This window comes from Protopterus annectens, chromosome 8.part0, assembly GCF_019279795.1.
Source record: "Protopterus annectens isolate FY-2018-M chromosome 8.part0, PAN1.0, whole genome shotgun sequence".
Lineage (NCBI taxonomy): Eukaryota > Metazoa > Chordata > Ceratodontiformes > Protopteridae > Protopterus > Protopterus annectens.
The window spans coordinates 753,321,952-753,345,693 of record NC_056741.1 but is presented as its reverse complement, the minus strand read 5'-3'; the positions used below and the strand labels follow the sequence as shown (position 1 = coordinate 753,345,693).

The following is a 23,742-nucleotide window of genomic DNA, read 5'->3' as shown; positions in this document are numbered from 1 at the left end:
TTTCAATTTATATTCCCATTTTACAAGGAAATAGTTCAGTGTATAGAACGAAAAAATAGAGGGGGCTTACATATCTTCAGGCAAGATCTCAGTAACTCTGATGCATTTTACTTTAGTCAATAAATAAACAGCATTTAGTTTTATTAGATTCAACAAGTACAAACGCATCAAAATGCAATTACACTTTCAGAGGACCAGAATTAATTGAAATGTAGTCCATGAGGAGTTAGAGCAGCTCCTGAAAGATGGAGTAAGTGGATACAGTCAATTGACAGTCCCAGTTCGTAAAAGCTTGAAAGTGCAGCACTATAGAGAAACAGTAAAGTATTACCAGGACCTTTGTGATTTCCAGTGTTAGATCATCTGTGGTGATAAGTATGTATATGCATGAGTACATGTGTGTGATCATACTTTTACATGTGAGCATTTATGCATGTGCGTGCAAGCGTGTGTGTGTTTACATATGTGTGCATGAGAACTGAGGAGGTTGTATGATGCAACTTTCCACTGCCCTGGGACTGTAGCTTTAGTTATTAGTCTGTTCCAACAATTCTCCATTTGTTTGTAACCTAAACTAAAATCAGGTCCAGTGTTAATGAAGTGCCTATGTGGTATTGGGCATTACAGTCTGAATAAATGTTCTGTAATAATCTAGCATGTTTTTCCCTGTTTACCTTATAAGTTGCTTATTACTGTATAGTAATTTCATGATAAACATTATACAGATTCGGTCCTAATTTGTCATTTTTACTGATATTTCTCCTGTGTATTTAGTTTTTTACATCCATCCTTATCTGTACATACACATCCCTCTGTGTGTGTGTGTGTGTGTGTGTGTGTGTGTGTGTATATATATATATATATATATATATATATATATATATATATATATATATATATATTTATATATATATTTATATATATATATACATACAATGTGTGTGTGTGTGTGTGTGTGTATTTCACCTGTGTAATGCAAATTCATTAATAACAGTATGCTCTGCCTAAAGTATTGCCCTTATGTGACAGGCTGTTCTATTCATCACAGAGCTAACTGTAATGTGTGGGGCAACATTTGTATACAAGGTACACACACACACACACAGTTATGTAGCAGTCTTATCAATCCGTTGCTGGTGAGATACCACCTTCCAAATGAGTGTCATACACAAATTTCTTTTACAAGTGATATATGCGTGTCTTTGTGTTTGTGTATGAAACATTGAAACATTATTGGGTTCTGATCAGGTACATCATTACTACATTTAATAAACAGGAAAGCATTTGGCTGTGTAACTAATTTAGGACTGCACAATATCTGAGTGACGACATTATCTAAACATTCTGATGTGCATCTCTGACCTTCTAGGTCAGAATGCATAGCTGTTGTACATCGTAGCACATCCCTAGCATCTGTTCTGCATGCTAATGAATGCAGAGTATCCCTCTATACGGCTGTCTGTAGTTTCATTTAAATCTTCAGCTAAGAGAGAATAACCTATTTAAAGGGCATCAGGCAGAAATGACAATCTGCATTAAGTACTTGGCAAATACATATTTCAGTCCTGTAGGTTTTGAAGGCTCAGTAAAGCAGTTCAGTTACCATATCAGTGAAATTATATCTTCCATACAAAGCATGTTCTTTTTGCAAGGATTACAGACCCATGGCTGTACAATGTTTCAGTAAATGCAAGCAGAGATATTCCGAGAGTATCAAGATTTTTAAGGCATGATGATTTAAGAATAAATGTTTTTTGATGACTAAGGCACTTTAGTAAAAGTAATTTTCTGTCTGTGTCAAATGGACCAGTGCTTAATTGTTGTTTCTCAACAGCTACTCTACAAGAGGGTTAGTGCTAGAAGTCTGAATGCTGATAATGTTTCCACTATCAGATTGGTTTTCCAGGGGTTACTACATTCCACGGCAGTCTTAAAAGAAATATGTTTCCACATTCTGAAAAACTTTATCATGTATTTCATTATTTGGATAAATCTGTCATCTTCCTGCCTTTCTTCAGCACTGCCCGACCTTCACTTACTCACTTTCCAAGGTGCTCATTTGCACAGGCTCAGCTGCAGTTTCATGTTATCTGTGAATCATGTAACCCCCTTATAGACTGTTATCCAGGGTGTCCCATGTAACATTTGAGAGACTGAAACATCTATATGTTCTACATGTATGGTACAATAAGTACTTTTTCTTTGTAGCTGGCCATGGTATACAGAATTATATTATTTGCATCTCACTGCCTATGTTACAGACTGCACTGAGAAAAAAACCTCAGTTGAGCATGACTTTCCCAGTTAGCTGAGGTTAATAATAGAATGTTTGAAATGCATGCATGACTATGTTATGCCTTAGTTCCAGGCTACTTTAGAAATGTCCTGAGTCATACTTAAGCAGTAAATGTATGAAGCATGATTGTGAAGCCCAGAGTCTGAGTGTCTCAGCTCCCACTGTGATTGCGAGCAAGTCACTTTATCAGACAGTGCTCCTAGCCCAAGTCTGAAAAGGTCTGCATGGATCACTGCTCTGTCGGTCAATAAATAACAGCAGTTAAAGTTTTAAGGATGTAAACCATGTAGAAGCAAGCATCCATGCAGACGATAAACTATTTTTTTTCAGTAATGGATGAAGTAATCGCATATCGGAATAATAATAAACTGGGACTCTCGGAAGAAGAATTAATTTTGTAGTATCCCAGAATACTGAACATCTAAATGCTTGTTCTGGAAGTTTGTCAGTAAAGAAGGTTGAACTATTCCCGATACCATCGCATGAAATCTGTGTTACACTGCAGTTTGCCACTCAAAAATATTTATTTATTTTATTTTCACATTTGGTAACCCGGTAAATGCATTGATCTGAGGACCCTTTTTAATCACAACATAGAACACAACTGTATTATATAGCTGCTCAAAGCCTTAACAATTCACCAGATTTATCCAGGCTAAAATAAGTGTCATATTAGAATCATGGGCCAACACTAATGGAGCTCGGTAACTTGGGAGGGCAGATACGGGTTTATCCTTTTCTAAGCACCACTGTTGGTTACTTTGCTAATGTTATAGTGGTTCCTGTCAAATTTGAGATCTAAAACTCACCTCTCACTTGGTTGCCTTTTCCAAACTGACTGTATCTCAACCATGTACAGGGTTTTCTTCTCGGAGATAACTGCTTATAGAATATTTGAGTTGAGGGCATGAGAGGGTACAGTTCCTCTCTTAGTTTTACATTTTATTGTTACCTTTTACTACTGTTAGGATTATGTGTTTGCCTTGATGATTTTCTACCATGTATAGTTTATTAACTCTTTGACATGCTTGGGTAGCCTCTATCAAGGCTATGTGGCCTTTCCTTAGACTACTGAGTGTTGGCAGAAGACTACAGAGAGCCACAGTCATGATGCTGGACACAGAAATGCCCAAAAATGAGCTGGGCAGTTATAGGTCTGCAAGATTCCTTCTCTGGTAAAGGCAGAGACAGAATTTTGTTGGGACAGAGTTACTAGAAACCAGTGACCTGACAAAAGGCCATCACATGCACTCACAAAAAGAAGGCCATGCCAGATGAATTTGATAGAAAATCAAAAGCATTTTTGCCAAAGAAAGGGCCTGAAAGTGATCCTTTTACTCATGGATTATCCCAGTGAACCTTTCATAACCAAGACAGATGAGATCAAAGAGACTTCCAAATGGCTGTGCCATTTGTATCTTCTGATATGCCTGTCTGAACTTATCAGACTTCAGGGATAAGTTATAAACACTTTCACTGTTGCCTATACAATCTGTTAGACTCTGCTAATTTGATTCAGTAAGTATGGAACATTCTTTATCTTGTTTTTGCATGTTGTACTGAAACGTGTCATGTATTTTGGCTTATTGTATGGAGCTTTTCTCCCCGGGACTCCGCTGAAAATGGGCAACCCCTGCCCAGTCAAACTTTCCCAGTAAACAAATGTAAACTAAATAAAAATAAAATTCTTTTTCTGTGAGTAAACCAGTGGATATTTGTGGACCATTACATTCCACATGGTTTTATGATGTTGTCAGTTGTGATTTCCTCCGTCTGACACAGATTACACATCTTTATTTCTTTTTAACACATTGTAGTTATTGCCTGGCCATGTAATATGGATTAGGCTTTCATTCTGGATATCTCACTTGATGCAACATTTTCCTTATTATAGAACAACCTTGGAGAGTTTGTGACTCCAGAAATCAATAATCCATTTCTGATACTTAAAGCCAGTCTTCTGAGGTAGTACAAATTCATCTTTAATTCCGTTTTGGCCATTGCGTCAAAGCATAGTCATGCTGTTCAGTAAAAAGTACATCTTCTGGCAGCCAAAATTTGTTTAATATACAGTAATGTACAATCCATGACCTCATTTATGAAACAGGTTTTTATCAAGATACAAAATAACTAGTGATTTAGGATTTCTGTGTGTGGTAACATGCAGCCCCATACAAAAATGTATCTAATCTTTGGATTCCAAAAATTGTGCCTAATTTTCCTTATCAAGGTTATAAATAGGTTTTGGCAGGAGTCAGTATACAGGCCATAAATCTGGAGATTAACATCAAGCATTCTGTGTGAAAGCATATGTATAATCAACAAGGTGAAGTATCTCAAGAAAGGATTAGTTCTCAGTCTACTGAATAATGAACAAGTAAATCAGTAGATTTGAAGTATTCAGACTTGTTTTCTTTATACTTATATATTCCTGTTTTACAAGCACTTGGCATGTTCCCTTTTCAGCCATAACATGATCAATTCAACAGCTTGGAAGGTTTAGAATGTACTGCGTGATAACAGATGGGTAGAACAGGTACACATTATCATGAGGTGATCAGTAACTTTAAATACCTCTCACCTACCGCCTACTCTCTGATCACAGCTTGTGCTAGCTAACAATAAGTAGCCGAGTCCACAAGATGCAACAGGAAGTGCGTTGAATGGTTATAGCTTTTAAATGAGAAACTTGCAAAAGCACTTGCCTCTCAAAAGTGTGACATTATAAAGGGTTATTAGATGAGTACTGTTTGTGGGATGAAGGATACAAAAGAGAGGCAAAAGCAGTGGTAGTGGGAAGGGGACTATAATATTTCAGTTACAATTTTTTTGTATCCATTTGTCAACTGGAAAAGACATAGTTAAGGATATGAACTGCGATTTGGAGGAACTCCTCTTGATGAATACTAGTAGCCTATTCCGCAAGTCTGGTAGGAAATTTGAGAAGGCTGAGTCACTGTAACGTTTTGTAGATTTTTAGAACTGTAATATGATTTCTGTTTCTAGAGTGGAGATGTCTAGTTGGAGAGTACTAAATTATAATGTTGTTAAACAATGGTCCGTTCTTCCTGAAACAAATGTTTATAAGCCACTTTTAAACAGATTATGTTCTGCTGAATGTTTTAGCTGCCACCACTTTGTCTTTTAACGGAAAGGCAGTGCTGGTCATGGAACTTCATATATGTAGCAGATTTTTGTGCCACCTGCTGAACATTTGCACACTACTACTTACTTTGAAGGTGGATAGACACCAGCATCTGCAGGTGAGAAAAGCAGTGCATTTTGGGTAGTCAGATTAGTGCTGCTGGTGCTAAATAAGATTAGGCTCTATCTAGAATATCTAACCGCTAAGATGCCCAGCCACACACACATCCAGCACCCACATAAAAAACAATGACCTAATACAAGCTCCTAACATTTGCCACATCCGTTAGCATATCAGAAATTCATAAAAACAGGTAGAAGGACTCAAAGAAAAAGTTAATAAAGTAGTAAAATAATAAAATAGAATGAGAGAGAGAGTTAATGAAGAAAAAAAAAGTGAAGTCAATAAAGCAGGTAGTAAAGCAACGTGAGCTATCGCAGGCAAGTAAATGCTACAGAAACAGGACAGAGATAAAGAAGACACTGCAAATACTGTGACACAAGCAAAAATTTAATTTTTTGTGTGGGGGAAAACCCCTATAAACACCATGCAGGCTCCCCTGTTCTCTTAAACATAAAATCAGTTTGAATGTTGCTATACCTCAGCTACACTTCCAGGAGTATATTTCATGTATGCTGTAGAGATTTCTACTAATTGCACTAGTGATATTAGTGCATTAGTTAAAACTACTGTCTGATCAGTCACCATCCTTCTCCTTATGTATTGCTCACACTGTATCAGTTCTGTATCCCTACAGTAAGCTTCATCTGCTGAAGAAAATGTTAACATCTAGTCATATTTTACATCTCGTCACATTTGTTCTCTAATCTTTACTTTTGGTCTTACTACAGACTGTTCTCACACCTCTGCCTGGTATCTCACCTTCTTTTGCTTGTTAATATTCTAAGGCAGATTATTGCTTGCCTGCAAACCACACCTGACTCCATGTACTAGTTTTCATCTCCTTCCTTTGAGAAGCAGCAAAAGGACTAATTACAGTGCTACGGTGTGCCTGTTTTCACTTACTTTGAAATGTGCTTTTTAGACTGATGCTTATAATTCCACAAAGTTGCATTTCCCATTACATTAGCAAATATTCAATGGTAAATAACTGTTATGCATCAAAAATGGTTAAGAGTTTCAATACATTTCCCTTAGCTTGACAGTTCAGTACTCTAAAGCAATGTTTTTTTTCCTTTTTGCTCCCACCTTCTTTAACAGATCTCTCTTGCTCTCATCATCTGCTGGTATTGGACTTGTGTGCCACTTCCCTACGCAGAGGTACCATTTTGTCATTGTCAGTGGACCTTTCAAATCCAGCACTGTTATTCATTTCTCCCACCTTTTTTCAGCTCTCATTCTGGTTTCTGTTTGTTCTCAGCCTCTTGAATTTGCGTACTCCTCTTCTATTTTCATCCTTTTGGCTTTGCTGCTGGATCACTGCATCCTCCCTCTCCCTTTGGGGCATTTTCCTGCATTGTCAGTGTCATCCCTCCACCATCCATATCTTTACCTGCTCTGGGCCTGTTTTCCAACCACGCACCCTACCCCTGATGGGATCTGCCATTACATGCACTAGAATCCTGGTTCTAAATTGGTTCTGCTTCATTGCCACTTCCTTTTTCATCTAATCTATGAACAATGCACTTTGGGTTGCTGAGGCACTTAAAAGCAACCTTCCTAAAATCCCAAAGACCTCCCTAAATCTCAGACATTCATCCTATAGAAAGAGTCCTCAACAACCCCCAAAGTACTCCACCAGAACACACCAGCACAACCCATACAGCCACACCCTTGGGAGCCTCAGCTACAAAGTCCACAAGGCAAGCCAACACGCTACCCAATATTTTAATCATAGGAGACTCCATTGTGAGACTTACAGATGTCCCACTCATCAGTCTGAATAAGGAAAAAATTATGGTCAATTGTCAATCAGGAGCAGGATTGGCCAAATCACCCATGATCACAAGTCATTAGACCACAAGTACCAGTATGACTCGGTAATACTGGGACCACAAGTACCAGTATGACTCCGTCATAGCCTGTGTAGCAGTAAATGACCCGAGACGTACTTCCCTGGACTACATGAAGACCGGGATTTATATTATGTCACCGAGTTTTTGGAAACTTAATTCATATGGCTAAGCCCATATGATTGTCGCATTTCCAAAAATTCTAAATAAAAAAAGAAGAAATCTACATTTTTGCAGGGCGGCAAGCCCCCCTGCATCCACCACATCCCCTGCAAATTATGTATACCAACTGTGAGATCGCACTATAGAGAAGAAAAGGGTAAATTCCTCACTGAAGCACTTCTATGTAGATCATGGTACAATGGGGATTGGGGACCCTTTTCCCTATTGTAGTGCGATCTTGGAGTTGTATATTTAATTTACAGGGGTGTATGGCAGTGCAGGGTGGCTTCTTCCTCAAGCAAAAAATGAACATTTGTTTGGTTTTTTTTTTTTTTTTTTTTTTTAATTTTTAGTTTTTGGAACTTCAATAATATGGTCTTGATCTTATAAATTTCAAGTTCTCGAAAAATCGATGATATAATATAAATCCGAAGAGAAACATTATGGAGCTCTCAGACTATTTGTCCCAGTCTAGTATGTGCCTTGCACCGAGCAGCATTGTACCTTCACCACGGATGATGCCATAATATGAATAAAAGATGATCAACTTCAATAATTGGCATAGTTTCTGATATCATTCCAAGGGGTACAGTATTTGTCAGCATGGGAGGATATGGTCAACAGACCACATTCCATTGCCTAGGGTGTTCTGCACCTGTCTCTTCTAGGATTTTGAATATTGAATAAACTATTGTCCTACCCCTCAGTGCCCTTTTTAGGCAATGCTCAACTGACAAACCTTTCAATGTAGGAAACCCAACCCAAGGGAATCTAAAGGTGTTACTGCTCAAAGCCAGGAGCATAAATAAGAAACCCCACTCCCTCCAGGCTCTCCTCCCTGGAGAATGTAGACCTCTTTGCACTTACTGAGACATGGTTTAAAGCTACAGAGAGCACCCTGACAGTGCAGGGCTACAATGCCCTTCCACACATCCAGGCCAGCTACTACACAAGTAGGGATCAAAGGTAGAGGCATCTCATTCTATATCAACAACAAACTGACCTCAAGACTGGATGACATGCTTGAGTTTCTCCATGTCCAGATTTCCATAGGCAAAGTCCAATATCGTATCCTATAAGTCACTGTCTATGAACCAAGTAACCCATAAATCGTACTTGGATTTACTGGACGCCCTCACCATTCAACCTAGTACCATAGTCATGGGTGACTTCAGCTACCCCCCCAATAAACTGGGATATTTACACAATCCCATACTTACAGGCCCAAGGATTCCTGGACTCTAGAAACATAAACACCTTGGACCAGATAGTCCGTACTACCACTAGGAGTGCAAATATACTCGACCTGGTACTTAGACATGGGAGAATGCTCTAGCATTTCTGGACATTAATAGAGCTGATGTTGTCATTTTCATTCATTCTTCAACTGATGGGTTCTCAGATCTGACCTCAGATCTGGCTTGGCTGCTTTTTTCCTAATTTATAGATCCAGCTCTCGAGTTCCTCCCTTTATCCATAATGCCCCACCAACCTAGGATATTTCAGATCTTGTTTGCTGCCATGTTGCTCAGATGCAGATCACCCTCTGTCGAGCATTCCGGTGTTGTATAGTTAAGGGTTGTAAGTATAACCTATTTTTGGGCCTTTTATTCTATTCTTCCACCCTTCATCTCTTGCCTTTGTAGTTTCTTGGGCTTCTGTTCATCAGGATTAGGTTTTTCTATCTGTTGTTTTTAAGGTACTTCTTTGTGTACCATTGTTGGTACTTTTTCCTTTTTCTTCATTTTCTCTGCCCTTCCCTCTGTCTTACCCTCTAGAGGGTATACTTGTAGCACTGTTGGTACAGTCTCTGCTTTCAAAAAAAAAATGCATTTTGGTTCTTATCATTTTCACTTCCGTCAGTGGAAATGTCAGACAGGTCTACATGCTTTAAGAAATGCATTTCCTGTGGGCATAAGATTCCAGACTCTGATGCCCCCAGGGAGTGTGTTTACTGCCCACTTAGATGCTGACTGCACTCTCTGTGCAGGCTTCAACTTGCAAGCTCTTAGTGATCACAGGAACAAACTAGTTTTGAAGGGACTCTTTCCTTCCTCATCCTCTTCTTTAGCTGTTGGAGCTCAAACCCCTGCCAAGAAATCCAAAAAAGGAACGCCTGATTTAGCTCCAAAAGGCAAGGACTCTAGAAAATGGTCCCTTGAGCATTCAACAAAGTGAGCTCTGACAGCCGAGCCTCCTTCAAAGATTTCCTCTTGGATCCTACCATTTTGAAGCCCATATCTCCTTGGATCCAGTCCCCTGGTACTCGCTGGAGTCTATCTCTCCTTGGCTCCATTCACCATTCCTGCAGAAGACACCAAGGAAATACTCCAGACCACCATCTACCAGCTCCTCCCTTAGGTTCTCCAGGAGTTTGTGTGAAGTAGAGGTGGATAAGATGAGAAAGTTCCTCAGAGCTCAGATCCAGATGGGGATAATTCCGTCTCTGTTGCCCATTGGACCCATGAGCCTCAAGCAATTTCTCCTTCTCCAATTTGACGTGTGGTTTTGGAGCCCTCAGATTTGAGATCTTTGAGAGTGTCATTGTCAGATCTGAAGACAGATCATCCAACTATGTTCTTGAGAATCTGGGCTCTGACCCTTTCAGAGCAGGATAACTCTTTGAGTCCGTGTCAGTGTTGGCTCCAGGGGGGTTGGGGTCGACTCCAAAGTTGTTGGAGCCATCCTTGCCCATGGGAACCTTAGTGCTGGAGAGCTTGGGTCTGACTCCCTACTTGGATCGAGGACTGGGAAGATTCAGGGGGCTTAATATCTGGTGTGGCTGGCTGCTGTTTCTCCTGGACCTTCTGCTTTTGAGGCAGTGGAGAGGACCTTCCCATTCCCTAGAGAGAGGACATCTTTGCCCCACTTTGGATCTTATCTGTGTCCCACCCTTGGATTTGATTCCTGACCCTCTCGGGTCTGTCCCACTGGGACAGCCAAGCCTCCAGTCAGTCCTCCCTCAGGACTACCATGTCAATTCTGATGCCTCACCAGACCACTGATGAGGTTGCTAGGAAGAGAATGTGTAAAAGGAACATATAGATTCACCCCGGGAATCTCTCACCAAGGGCACTGACTTCAGTGCAGGGGAAGGGGTCCCCCAGATATCCACCTGATGATGTCTCCTTTGGAGAAATACTTTTAACTTCTAAAGCAAAAAAGGTGGACGGTCTTCTGAATTCCCTTACCAGGAGGAGTCAGTGTTCCTGTAGGCTTTCAAGTCTGACCCAGTTATGTCTTGGGTGACCCACACCACCTGATGAGCTGATAGACCTTGTCTCACTCCATACATGGAAATAGCTTGATATTGTGGAGCCTATTCCTAGGTGACCCAATAGGTTTTTAGCCCCCCAAAGGACAGAGCCCGCTGGAGCCAAGGGAGTCCCTGTAGATTCCATGGTCATGGTGACAACCACCAAGAAAGAGCTCCCAGAGCAAGAGCTCATTTGTTCATTCCCTGACGAGGAGTCTAGGCCTTTGGACAGATTTGGAATGCACGTTTATGGTTCAGTAACTTTTGTCCTACAGTTGATGAATTATTTGGTGCACTTTACAAGGTTGCAAAGGGAGTTGACCAAGGAGTTCTACAAATCTTTTTCTGGTTCCATGACTGTGGAGGACCAAAACAAGGTTTTTTCATAACTGGCTGCCCTTCACTCCATATCTAGCACATCCATGAGGCTAATGCCCATCCTGCTGAGGGTGCCTCACAGGTGGCCGATTCAGGCATGGCCATCAGGAGACATTCCTGGATGCACCTGTGCCATTTTGTGGAGCCCTTCAAGTTTCCTTCATCAGTGCTGCTTTTGATGAATCGTCCTTGATGTTCTTCATCTCACATTGCTGCAGTCCTTACACTTGGGTAGTCCGCTGTCCTCGGTCGGCCCGAATATCAAAGTATAAGGCTGACGTCGGTCAAGGCGCATTTGACTGACATCAGGACGTCAGGGTACAAATGCGCATGACAGACGTCATATCCTCAGTCTTTTTTTGCCGCATGGTCCGATGCAGAAGCAGCTTTGCAAGTGCCGGTTGGCGTTCTGAGATTTTTCGATTTCGAAGTTTCAGACAGAGTTCAAAGTTGGCTAAGTACCCCGTTGGGGAATATTTTAGTTTTTTCTTGCCTCAGTGATTTACCGGATGTCAGAAAGTCAATAATTGCATTTCTTGTGGGAAACGGATACCGCATAGAGATTATCATACTTTGTGTATTCCTTGTTTAGGGCCTGAGCACGACGTTGTTGGGTGTCGCTCTTGTGCTAGATTCAATAAACGCACTATAAAGAGAAGGTTGGATTGTGCCAGGTTAGTCTTTGGGAAGCGGTGCAATTATAAAATGCCGTCGGATGCTCCGACGCCCGCTTCTTCGAAGAAGCGCAAGGACAAAGCAGTTAAGCCTAGGTTAGAAGAACCGTCTGTACCGGACGCCGGTTCTTTAGAGGTATCGGTGGAGCCGGTGGCTCCACCGGAGGTTTCTTTGGGTTCCCATGGAGAGACTTTATTGTTGCAAGATGTGGCCTCTCAGGAGGCAGGTCAGGCTGAAGGGGCTTCTCAGATTACTATACTCCCCTCCCTTCCTAGGGTGGCTAGGCCCTCTCCTTCTGTTTCCAAGGCTTCTCCCAGAGGCAGGCCAGGTTCAGCTTCAGTTGGTGTCACCCCTAGTTCTTCTGGAACTGTGCCCAAGAAGCATATGCTTAAAATGGCAGAAGATTTGATTTCTTTGATTAGGGGTTCTTTGCCCCCTCCTGATAAGAGACCTAGGGTGGAGCCTGAGCCAGGGAGTTTTGAGCAGGCTTCGGATGTTTGAGTCTTCGGCTGAAGACTTGCAGGAGTATTCTCCTTATTCTGACTCTGATGTGGATGATTCTACTCCTTCTGCTTCTCCTCCTGAGGATTTTTCTTTTTCAGAAACTCTTCATTCTATGAGGGAGCATTTTAAGTGGGAAGGTCAGGACTTCTCTGATTCCAGGAAAAGGCTTATGGAATTTTTGTTTTTACCCCAGCATAGGCCTTTGGCTATACCTCCTGTTTTAGATGTGGTGGAAGATGTTTTTGCAGAGGCTTCTCTTAATCCTGATTCTTTGCCTCCTGCTCCTGTTAAACCGGATAGATATTACAGGGTGCCTGAAGCTCATAAGTATCTTTTAAGAGTCCTAGGGCAGACCCAGAAACTGTTAGTCAGGGTAAAGGTGTTAAGGCTTCTGTTGTCAAGAATCCGGTTCCTTCAGACAAAGAGGCCAAGGCTTTGGATAGATGGGGAAAGAAAGTTTATACTTCTTCCATTCTAGCTATGAGGGCTTTGAATTGCCAGTTTCACATGTTAAAATACCAAAACTATCTCCTTTCACAATTGAAGTCTAAGGTTGATGCTCTGGCGGAAGGTATTGATTGTAAAGAGTTGCAAGATTTAGTACATGTTTCTGAACAGGTGGGTAAGCATTCTTTGCAATGTGGTTTTGATGCTGTACAGGCCTCATCTAGGGTGGCTGCCACTGGGTCAGTTCTTCGCAGGCACGCCTGGCTGAGGGATCAGAATTTATCTGACCATGTTAAATCACGGATTTTAGATGCTCCTTTACAATCTGATGTGTTGTTTGGTTCTCCTGTTGAGACAGTCTTAAAGAAAATGGAAGACAAGGCTAAGTCTATGCAGACTGTTAAAGATTTTTTGCAGGTTCAGCCTCCAAAGTTTAGTAGAAATTGGCCTACTAAGGGGTGGATGTATCCTTCTTATGATTCCCAGTCTAGGGGTAGATCTAGACGTGGTAGGGGCAGAGCTCAGGGCTCTTTCAGGCCTAGAACAGGGAGTTCTCCTGCACAGTCTTCAGGTGAGGGCAGGAGTCTGTCCTTTCGTAAACAGACCCAATGACCTACCTTTTCAGCTGCCAGAGCCTTCTCGTCTGGCAGCACCTTTGGGAGGAAGGTTGGCACTTTTCAAAGAAAATTGGAGTTTAATTACCCAAGACAGATGGGTATTGGATATCATACACCACGGTTACAGGTTTTATTTCCATACCTTGCCTCCTTTCAAAGGCATGCCAGACGTTCCTCCTCCACAAAGAATAGAGGCTCACAAGCAAATTTCTCTGTTACTCCAAATAGGGGCCATTCAGCCGGTCCCTATGCCAGAAGTGGGCCTAGGATTTTATTCTCACCTGTTCCTAGTACCAAAGAAAGGGAACACGTGGAGACCAATTTTGGACTTATCTATCCTCAACACTTATCTGGACATTCCCAAGTTCAAAATGTTGACGTTACAGCAGCTTTTACCTCTGCTAGGCAAAGATCATTGGATGGTAACTTTAGATCTCAAGGAGGCTTATCTTCATGTTCCTATCAGACTCAGTTGCAGGAAGTATCTGCGTTTTCGAGCTGGGACTTCTCATTATCAGTTCTCTGCATTGCCCTTTGGCTTATCTACTGCGCCCAGAGTGTTCACGAAGGTTCTGGCTCCAGTGATAGCTTTCCTCCGGTTAAAAGGAATACAGATTTATCCCTATTTGGATGATTGCCTGATTCTGGCTCAAGAAAGGGACGAGCTTCTTCATCATCTGGATTATGTGATAGCAGTGCTAAGATGCCTGGGGTATTCTGTGAACGAAATAAAGTCCAGTCTAGTACCCTCTCAAGACATGTGCTTTCTGGGTGTGAGACTGAATACAGCATCCCAGATGGCCTTTTTGACCCCGGACAAACAAAAGAATCTTTCCCTTTACTTTCATCAATTGTCTCCTCAGTCTGGGCTGACTGCAAGGACAGTCCTTCAAGCCTTAGGGTTCATGGCATCTTGTATTCTGGTGCTTCCCAATGCCAAACTGCATATGAGGAAGCTACAATGGTATCTCAAAAATGTATGGACACAGCACTGCCAGGATTTGGACACTGTCATTCAAATAATACCTTGCATTCAAAAGGAATTTTTGTGGTGGGCTCAGGAATGTCACCTAAACAAGGGACTCTCTGTGACCCGGCCAGAGGCGAGTCAGATTCTAACGACAGATGCTTCAGACAAAGCTTGGGGAGCTCATCTGAATGGAAAGTGGATACAAGACAAGTGGCCTGCCAGACTACAACATCTACATATCAACTTGAAAGAGATGTTAGCAGTCCAGTTTGCATTAATAGCCTTCAAGGATTTACTTCTTCCAGGGCAGGTGTTGATTCTAACAGACAACACAACTGTCATGTGGTACATCAACAAGCAAGGCGGAACACATTCTTATCCTCTATGCAGGCAAGCAATGATTTTGTGGGAGACTGCTCTCAGTTTACAGCTAAATCTTCAGGCAAGGTTTCTGCCGGGAGCACAGAACTCCTTAGCAGATGTGTTGAGCAGACAAATTATGGATCCCCACGAGTGGAAATTGGATCCTCATGTATTTCGGAAATTGACAGTGTCATGGGGAACTCCAGACATAGATCTGTTCGCTTCCCCACTAAACCACCAGCTGCCAAAGTTTTGCACAAAAAGGTTTCATCCCACAGCTTGGAAAGTGGATGCTCTTTCTTTCAGTTGGAGCAGTCTTCATGTGTATGCCTTTCCGCCTCTTCCTCTCCTCCCAAAGGTACTACTAAAGGCCAGACAAGACAAGCCAAGGATGATTTTGATAGCTCCAGATTGGCCTCGATAGCATTGGTACCCATTACTGAGGAGCCCGGTACGGAAGCCTCCATGGCCTTTGCCTTCGATTCCACACCTGTTGTCTCAGGAGGACAGTCATTTGCTCAATGTCAAGCTTCACTCTCTGCACCTAACAGCCTGGCATATTCTGTTTTGAACCATAGTGGGCCTCCACTTCCACAACAAGTTTTAAATGTTATTTTGGAAGCCAGAAGGCCTAGTACAAGGAAAGTGTACACAGACAAATGGAAGAGATTTTTGTTTTGGAGTGCAGCAAAGGATTTTGATGTGTCTGGGCCTAATTTAAGTGTGGCTCTTCAATATCTTACTGAGTTACTGGACAAAGGTTTGTCCTTCTCTTCTATTAAGGTTCATGCTGCAGCAATTTCGGCTCACTATGATTGTGACCCACCATTGTTTTCTCATCCTTTGTTTAAGCAATTTCTTAGAGGGGCAAAGAATATAAGACCCCCACGAAAAGCTCCTACTCCTGCTTGGGATCTCAATTTTGTGTTGGAGAAACTCACTCTACAACCTTTTGAGCCTGCAGCTACTGCTGAATTGAAGTTTTTATCATGGAAGACTGCTTTTTTGTTGGCTATTACCTCTGCAAGAAGGGTTTCTGAGTTGCAGGCCCTTATGGCAGTTGAGCCTTTCTTAATTTTCCATAAGGATAGGGTATCTTTACGTACTAATCCTTCCTTTATGCCTAAAGTGGTTTCTAGTGTGGCTTTAAACCAAACTATTCATTTGCCTACCTTTTATGCAAATCCCCAAAATAAAGGGGAAAAGATTTTGCACACTTTAGATGTACACAGGCAGTTGCGTTATTATTTGGACAGAACTAAAGGGTTCAGGCAGTCTCAGCAGTTATTTGTTTCTTTTGCTTTGAGTTCTCAGGGCAAGCCTGTGTCAAAACAAACTATTTCTAAGTGGATTGGGTTTTGCATTGCTTTCTGTTATTCCCATCATGGCAAGGAAGTTCCAGCTGGGATTAGGCCTCATTCCACTAGGGCTACTGCCACTTCAACAGCTTTTTTGAGGGGTGGCAACTAAGGATATTTTGGAGGCAGCTACTTGGAGTTCAGTGCATACTTTTTCCAGACATTATCACCTACCACTTTACTCTAAATCCAGGGCTGGTTTTGCCACTGCTGTTTTGCAGGGCATTTTAGCAGCTCCTGCTTCCTTATAATTTGGCCATCCTCCCTTTCCTCTGCTTTGGGATTCTACCCAAGTGTAAGGACTGCAGCAATGTGAGGTGAAGAACATAGTACAGTTTTGTACCTACCATAAATGTAGATGTTCGAAGATCCACATTGCTGCAGTCCAGTTTACCCTCCCTCCTTCCCCTCTGTTAGAGGCGGTTGTGTGGGTTGGGTGGTCAATTGGGTGTTTATTGTCTATTGTATATATTGTACATATTTTTAGTGCTAGGATGGTTGGTTGTTGGTTTGCTGTCTTTTGGTTTTTGACCTTTATTTTTAGGGTCTTCTGACATCTGGGGCAAGAAAAGACTGAGGATATGACGTCGGTCATGCGCATTTGTACCCTGATGTCCTGATGTCAGTCAAATGCGCCTTGACCGACGTCAGCCTTATACTTTGATATTCGGGCCGACCGAGGACAGCGGACTACCCAAGTGTAAGGACTGCAGCAATGTGGATCTTAGAACATCTACATTTATGGTAGGTACAAAACTGTACTTTTGTCCCAAAGGTGAAGGAAACAATCTCCAGAAGTGAGAAACACCTTGTCTGCTGGTGGGATCTATTTTTCTACCCCTCAGAGGCCCTTCTCCCAGAACCAATGAGGAGATAAGAAGATGTGGTTTTGCAAATCGCAAAGACCTTTCCAAGATTCACAAGGAGATTGTTCTCACAGGAGCAGAGAGGGGAACTTGAAGACACTACCCTGGTGGCAGAGGTGGCCCACAGAAGCAGGGGCGTCTGGGATTTCTTTGCAGACAAACCCTACCAGTGGTCCTAAAAGGTTGCCTGGCTGCTGTTCTCTGGAGGCAGCTGGGGGGTGCTTGTCTCTGTACCATGAATCCTGGGACTTCCTTCGCAGAAGATACTTGGGTGCAGAGGATAATATCCAGATGTTGTTTTACCCAATTTTCCCAAATTCCCTCTACAAAAATGAAAAGGATCCCCAATGCTCAATCCAATCAGAAGAAGGCAGCAGGCTTAGAAATACAAAAAGCTGCTAGAAAGAGTCATCCAGAATATCCTTGCAGATCAGATATGATCTGGAACCTACTCGAGATTCTTTTTAGTGGCAAAAAAGACAGAACTTCAGATTCATCCTAAATCTCAGCAAACTAAACCAGTATATGAAATATTCAAAATTCCAAATGGTCACAGTTCAGTCCATTTTACCCCTGCTGCAAAAGAACAATTGGATGTGCTCCAAAGATCTTCAGGATGTGCACTATCACATCAAAACGAATAGGCACTCCAGAAGATATCTACACTTCCATTTGGGAGACGGTCAATGTCATTTCAGAGCACTGCCATTTGGCCTCACCACAACACCCATGGTGTTCACCAAACATATGGTGAAGGTAGCAGCTCACCTGAGACTGCTGGGAATGTCTGTATCTAGATGACTGGCTCCTGACTGGTCAACCAGGCATCTACTTGTACAAGCAAGGGACTACTTGCTCCATTTGAGTCTCCATCTGGGTATCATAATCAACTACAAGAAAGTCACAACTCACACCTACACAGAGTCTGGAGTTCATAGGTGCTCATTTAGACAATGTCAGTGTCACTTTCTCCAACAAGAGTATAAACCCTCAGATGGCAGGTCATAGTCATAATTTTGCATTGTTCTCCTCCAGCAAGACTAGTCTTGCAAGCCTTAGGGTCCATGGCAGCAACAATTACTCTGATTCCATTACCCAGATTTCATATGCGGATTCTGCAGTGAACTCTGTCAGTACAGTGATCTATTCTTCAACAGCCCTTGTACACTCCAGCCAGGGTCACACATGTTTGCAATAAACACCTTCTTTGGTGGATCCAGTCCTCTCTAGGGGAGTCAGCAAGAGATGCTGTAGTTTGATTGGTCCTCCAGTCTCCTTTATGCTTATCCCCATTATCTCTAATCCCCAAATTCCTGCAGAAAGTATACAGAGCTACAAAGGCTTCTACCTGGGATATCTTCAAAAATAAATGGAAGAGATTTTTCAATTCCCCCCCAAAGAGATTTGGATGCCTTTTCTGCCCCAATCCCCACTGTCATTTTTTTATTTTTAATGAGAGAGTAAAGTTTCTCTACTATTAAAGTGCAGTTAGCTGTTATTTCCAGCTTTCATTCAGGTGTAAACATTCTTTTTGGCCTCTTCTAAGTTGTACAAGGTTTTTCTAAAAGGCACCTTCTTACTTAGGTGACCAGTCAAGGACCCTATTCCTTGTTGGGATTTAACTATCTTGTTTCAAGGTCTAACCCAAAGCCCCTTTGAACCTTCAGCCAAGACAGACCTTAAATTATTGTCCTGGAAAATACATTTCTAGTTGCTATTACACCAGCTAGATGAGTGTCTGAACTCCAGGCTCTTTCCTCCAAATCTCCTTGGCTGTTTTTTCATAAGGATAGAGTCTCCTTACATATCAATCCATCCTTTTTTCCCAAGGTGGCTTCTGAGTCAAATATCAATCAAGTCATTAACCTCACTGTTTTTTCCAAAAATTTTCCAATAAGGGTGAATAGATGCTCCATTTTTTGGATGTGCACAGGCAGCTTAGATTTTATCTTCAGTGGACCAAATGTTTCAGGGAAACAGATGGATTGTTTGTATCCATCTTACCAACAGACTCAGCATGGAAGTCTCCAAAGTGACTTTGGCAACATGGTTGACTGATTGCATATCACTTCTCTATAGTCAGGGAGGGTTGTCTTTGCCTAAACCCCCTAGAGCAAATTCTACAAGGTCTGTGGCTATCATCAGCTTTTTGGTGAAGAAGATCACTAGATGACATTTGTGCCACTGCCACTTGATCCACTCCTCATACCTTTATTGCTCATTTAAGGTTAGATTTGATTTTTAGGAACAGAACTGCTTTTGGCTCCATAGTACTCAGGAATATCCTTCCATGAGGACCAACCAAGGTTCATCTGTCTGGGGACTCTACCCCACCAGTTGAGAAATGAATGAAAATGACCGCATCAAATACAAAAGTTACGTACTCACCATAAGAGTGCATCTGTGTTGTCAATTTTCATTCTTCCTCAACTTCCCGCCCTCCTAACCCTCTTTCCTTTCTTCCTGGAAAGACCTAAGGTGCACTACTTTGGGAGCTAATTGTCACTTGTTTGAGATCCAGATTTATCTCTATTGCTTCTGTGTTATAGGTTTTTTATGGCATCAGCCAAGTATTTTGGGGGGCAGCAAACCTGATCTGACATATAGACTGGTGGGGCATCATGGGTAAAAAGAGGAGCTCGAAAGATGAATCTGGAAAAAGCAGCCAAGCCAATCCAAGGTTGGATCTGAGACCCCTTCTGTTGAAGAATGAAAATGAGCCATTGTCATGGTGAGTACATAACATTTGTTTTAAAATAATGAATGTTAGGTGGGGACAAGTCATCTAAGAGTTCATCTCAAAGGTTATTTCAACTTGGAGAAATTAATAAACACAGAGTTCAATGAAATGTCAGCTGAACAGCAAAATATCTGCAATGAGTTTTTCATATAATTCCTAACAATGGCAGTATTTGACATTATAATATACAACAGCATCAATTGCCCTTCCACACTAGTCAGAAGTTTGATAAAACAAATGAACACAGTAATTAGGACTGTCCATAGAGATCCATGCAGTATAACAGAAGTAAACAGTATATATATATATATATATATATATATATATATATATATATATATATATATATATATATATTACTGTGCAGCTAAATTAATAACTGATAAAGTTCTACCACAAGAACACAGGGTAGTGAGGGAAAGAAAAGGGAGAAATTGAATACCATTATGAAGTATCGAACAGAGAAGACTATAAAGCAATTAAGACAAGAAGTGTCACTGTTAGAAGAGGGAACAGATCAACAAAAATACTTAGACAGATGTGATAAAAGTAATGCGCAGTATTACAACAGATCAGGATCTATCGTGCACTATTGCAAATAACAAACTAAAAATCTCAGTATGGGTGGAAAAACTTAGAAGATGAGCAGATAAATATAAAGGAAAAGTACAAAATAAGCAATTTATTGATGACCCAAAAAAGTTTTATAGAGAAACAAGGTAAAAGGAATTGAAAGACCACCAAAAAAAAGAAGAAATAGATATATTTTGGAAAAGTATTTACGATGATCCTGTGGAACATAACAAAGATGCTAAATGGATAGAAGAAGTAAAAGAAAATATGAAACTTAAAGGTACACGATATGAAATAGGATGAAGTAAGAGCCAGAGAGATTGAAGCAAAATTGAGAAAACCCTCTGATTGGAAAACCCCAGGCCCAGATGTAGTACCTAACTTCTGGTTAAAAGTATTAACATCTTTGTACGAAGATGTAGCCATGAGTAAGAATATTTATATGTACACCCCGAATAGGCACCAGTCTGGCTAACAAAAGGAAAAGCAATGCTCCTATTCACATAAAAACACACGGAGGCTCTCAGTAAAAATCTACCCAAACAGCAGAGACCTCCAAGGCAGAAACACACTCAACCACCACAACACTACACTGATCATGAGACACATAGCTCTCCTAAACAGTGTGCCACTCAACCAAAGCCCCTAAGGTAAAACAGCATGCCCAACACACTAATCATAGGGGACTCGATAATGAGGCACACTGATGTCCCACTCACCAGGTTGAATAAGGAGAAAGTAACACTCAGCTGCCTGTCAGGTTTGAGGATCCGCCACATAACACACGCACCCAGGTCCCTCAACAGGTACAAATATGACTCTGTCATTGTACATGTGGGTGTGAATGACCTGAGACATACCTCCCTGGACTACATGAAAAGAAACATGGAGGAGCTCTTGGATTATGTAGCCCAGGTGGGTATGACCCTAGCCCTGAGTAGCATCCTACCATCACCCAGAATGATATCACAGTACAAGCAGAAAATGATGATTTCAACAATTGGTTAAGTTTCTGGTGTCATTTTAAGGGGATCCAGTATCTGTCTGCCTGGGATGCCATGACTGACAGACTTCGATGCTTTGCCAGAGATGGCCTGCATCTGTCACCCCTGGGCTTCTGGATAGTGGCCACGGCTCTTGCCACCCCTATAGTGCGTTTTTAGGTGGTGTTCCAAAGACCAAATTACCACCATAACAGCTACAAACAAATGCAATCTGAAGGTCATGGTCAGCGCTAGAAGTCTAAATCTCAAAATGCACTCGCTCGAAGCACTCCTTAAAATGGAGAACATCAACATTTGTGCTAACAGAGACCTGGTTCAAGGCAGCAGAAAACACCCCTGCACTACCCGGCTATAACTCATTCCACACCTTTCGGCCGCAGAACTTGGAATGAAGCTCCAAACGCGCTTGTGTTTCCATATTCATAAAGGATGCGCACACCTCCAGATTGGTGGCCCAACATAATGATTCAGAGATACTTCAGGTGCAGCTAACATTGTGTAAGACAGTGATTCAGGCTGTAGCCTGCTATAGGTCCCCAACCATGTCCCAAGACTCACACTCAACATTCCTAAACACCCTGGAGAATATTAGGGTCCAACCTAAGACTCTTCATACTAGGCGACTTCAACTACTTCTCCATTAACTGGGAAAACTACTCATGTACAAATACACTTGCCCAACGTTTCCTGGAATTCATTAATTCTAATGTCCTGGACCAGCTCGTTCTTACCCCCACTAGAGGTAGCAACATCCTTGACCTGGTCATTACTAACATGGGCGACCATTGCTCTACACCAGTAGTCAACTCCTCCCTGGTTAGATCCAACCACAAACTAATCACCTTGGAAATCCACATCCCTCCCACCCCCACCCCCACCCCACCCCTGCAAAGGTAACCACCATGAAAAACCTCTCCAAAGATAACTTTGGGCTCCTAAACACAGAGGTGGCTAACTTCACGGCACCCATGCAAAAAGAGAATAGTTGTATGACTGCCAAATCATACACCAATGCATTGTATGAACACGTACACAAATGCATGGATCTCGCCATACCCAATAGAAACAAGACACTCTCCTCCAAAAAAAGGAAGTCAATCTGGTGGTCCCTTGCCATAAACAAACTCTACAACAGAATGAAGAAACTGATGTGGAATAAGGTAAAGTCCCAAGACTGGAAAAACTCCCTTATCAGCCTAAACAAAATGTTGAGATCCCTCATCAAATCATCTAAAGCTAGCTATGAAAACAGAATTGCAGCAGATAGTAAAGACAACCACAAGGTCTTCTGTAGTTATGTAAAGAATATCCATGGCAATACCCAGATTTCCTGTGAGCTACTGCACAGCGGTACCTCCTATACCGTGCCAACAGATATACTGGCTGACAGATTCGGTACCAACTTTACCCCCCCCCCCCAGGACCAATCACGATACCAGCAGATTGCCAGGCACCCAGTATTACTGCTGCACAGGCTAAAACAGCACTGTCCATGGCCAAGACTACAGCTTCTATGGGACCTGACAATATCCCTGGCTGTGTTCTACATGAACTACAGAGTGAACTGGCACCTCACCTGTGTGCCCTGTTCAATCACAGCCTCACCTCAGGCTTTGTCCCTACCAAGTGGCGCACTGCTACAGTCATCCCTCTCCACAAAGGAAGACTGACTACAGACCCTGGGAACTATCACCCCATTAGCCTGATGAGTCTGATATGCAAAGCTATAGAACACATCATCCTGGACCTAATAAACAAGGATATAGGGAAACCCCAAACTCTGGATCCCACACAGTTTGCTTTTGTGAAGTGTAGATCATGCCTGCTCAACTTGGTCAGCTTCTTTGAGTCAGTCACCAGAGCTGTGGATGAAGGCAAGGTGGTTCATACAGCCTACCTTGATTTGGCCAAGGCCTTTGATACCATTCCCCACTCAGGAATCATAGAAAAACTCACTAAGTTAGGCATCAACCCTTATAACACTAGGTGGGTTGCAGACTGGCTCACAAATAGAATCCAGTGTGAAAGTAGCTGACTCCAAGTCAGACTGCCAACCAGTCATGAGTGGAGTCCCACAGGGTTCGGTCCTGGGTCCTGTCCTGTTTGGTATGTACTTCTCTGAAGTCTAGGCCAACACGAAGGGACTCTGGCTGACAAAGTTCAGATGATTGCAAGTTGGGAGCTATTATTAACTCCCCAAGTGATGTTGACATCCTACAGAAAGGCCTCACTGAGACCAACGACTGGTGTCAGAACCATGGCTTTACGCTCAATGCCAAAATATGTGCAGTCATCCCCTTTGGGAAAAACCCAGTTCCCATGAATTACTACATCGATGGTAGTCCACTGAACACAGAAAGTGTTATAAGAGATCTGGGAACACAGGTTGACAGCAACCTCTCTTTTGACCACCAC

General features: G+C 42.0%; 1 protein-coding gene across 2 annotated transcripts in view; it reads left to right on the top strand.

The window, feature by feature from the left end:
* The window catches only part of PKLR (pyruvate kinase L/R), a 711,145-nt gene that overhangs the window by 477,873 nt on the left and 209,530 nt on the right, over positions 1-23,742 (top strand). The gene's annotated exons all lie outside the window — the stretch shown is intronic.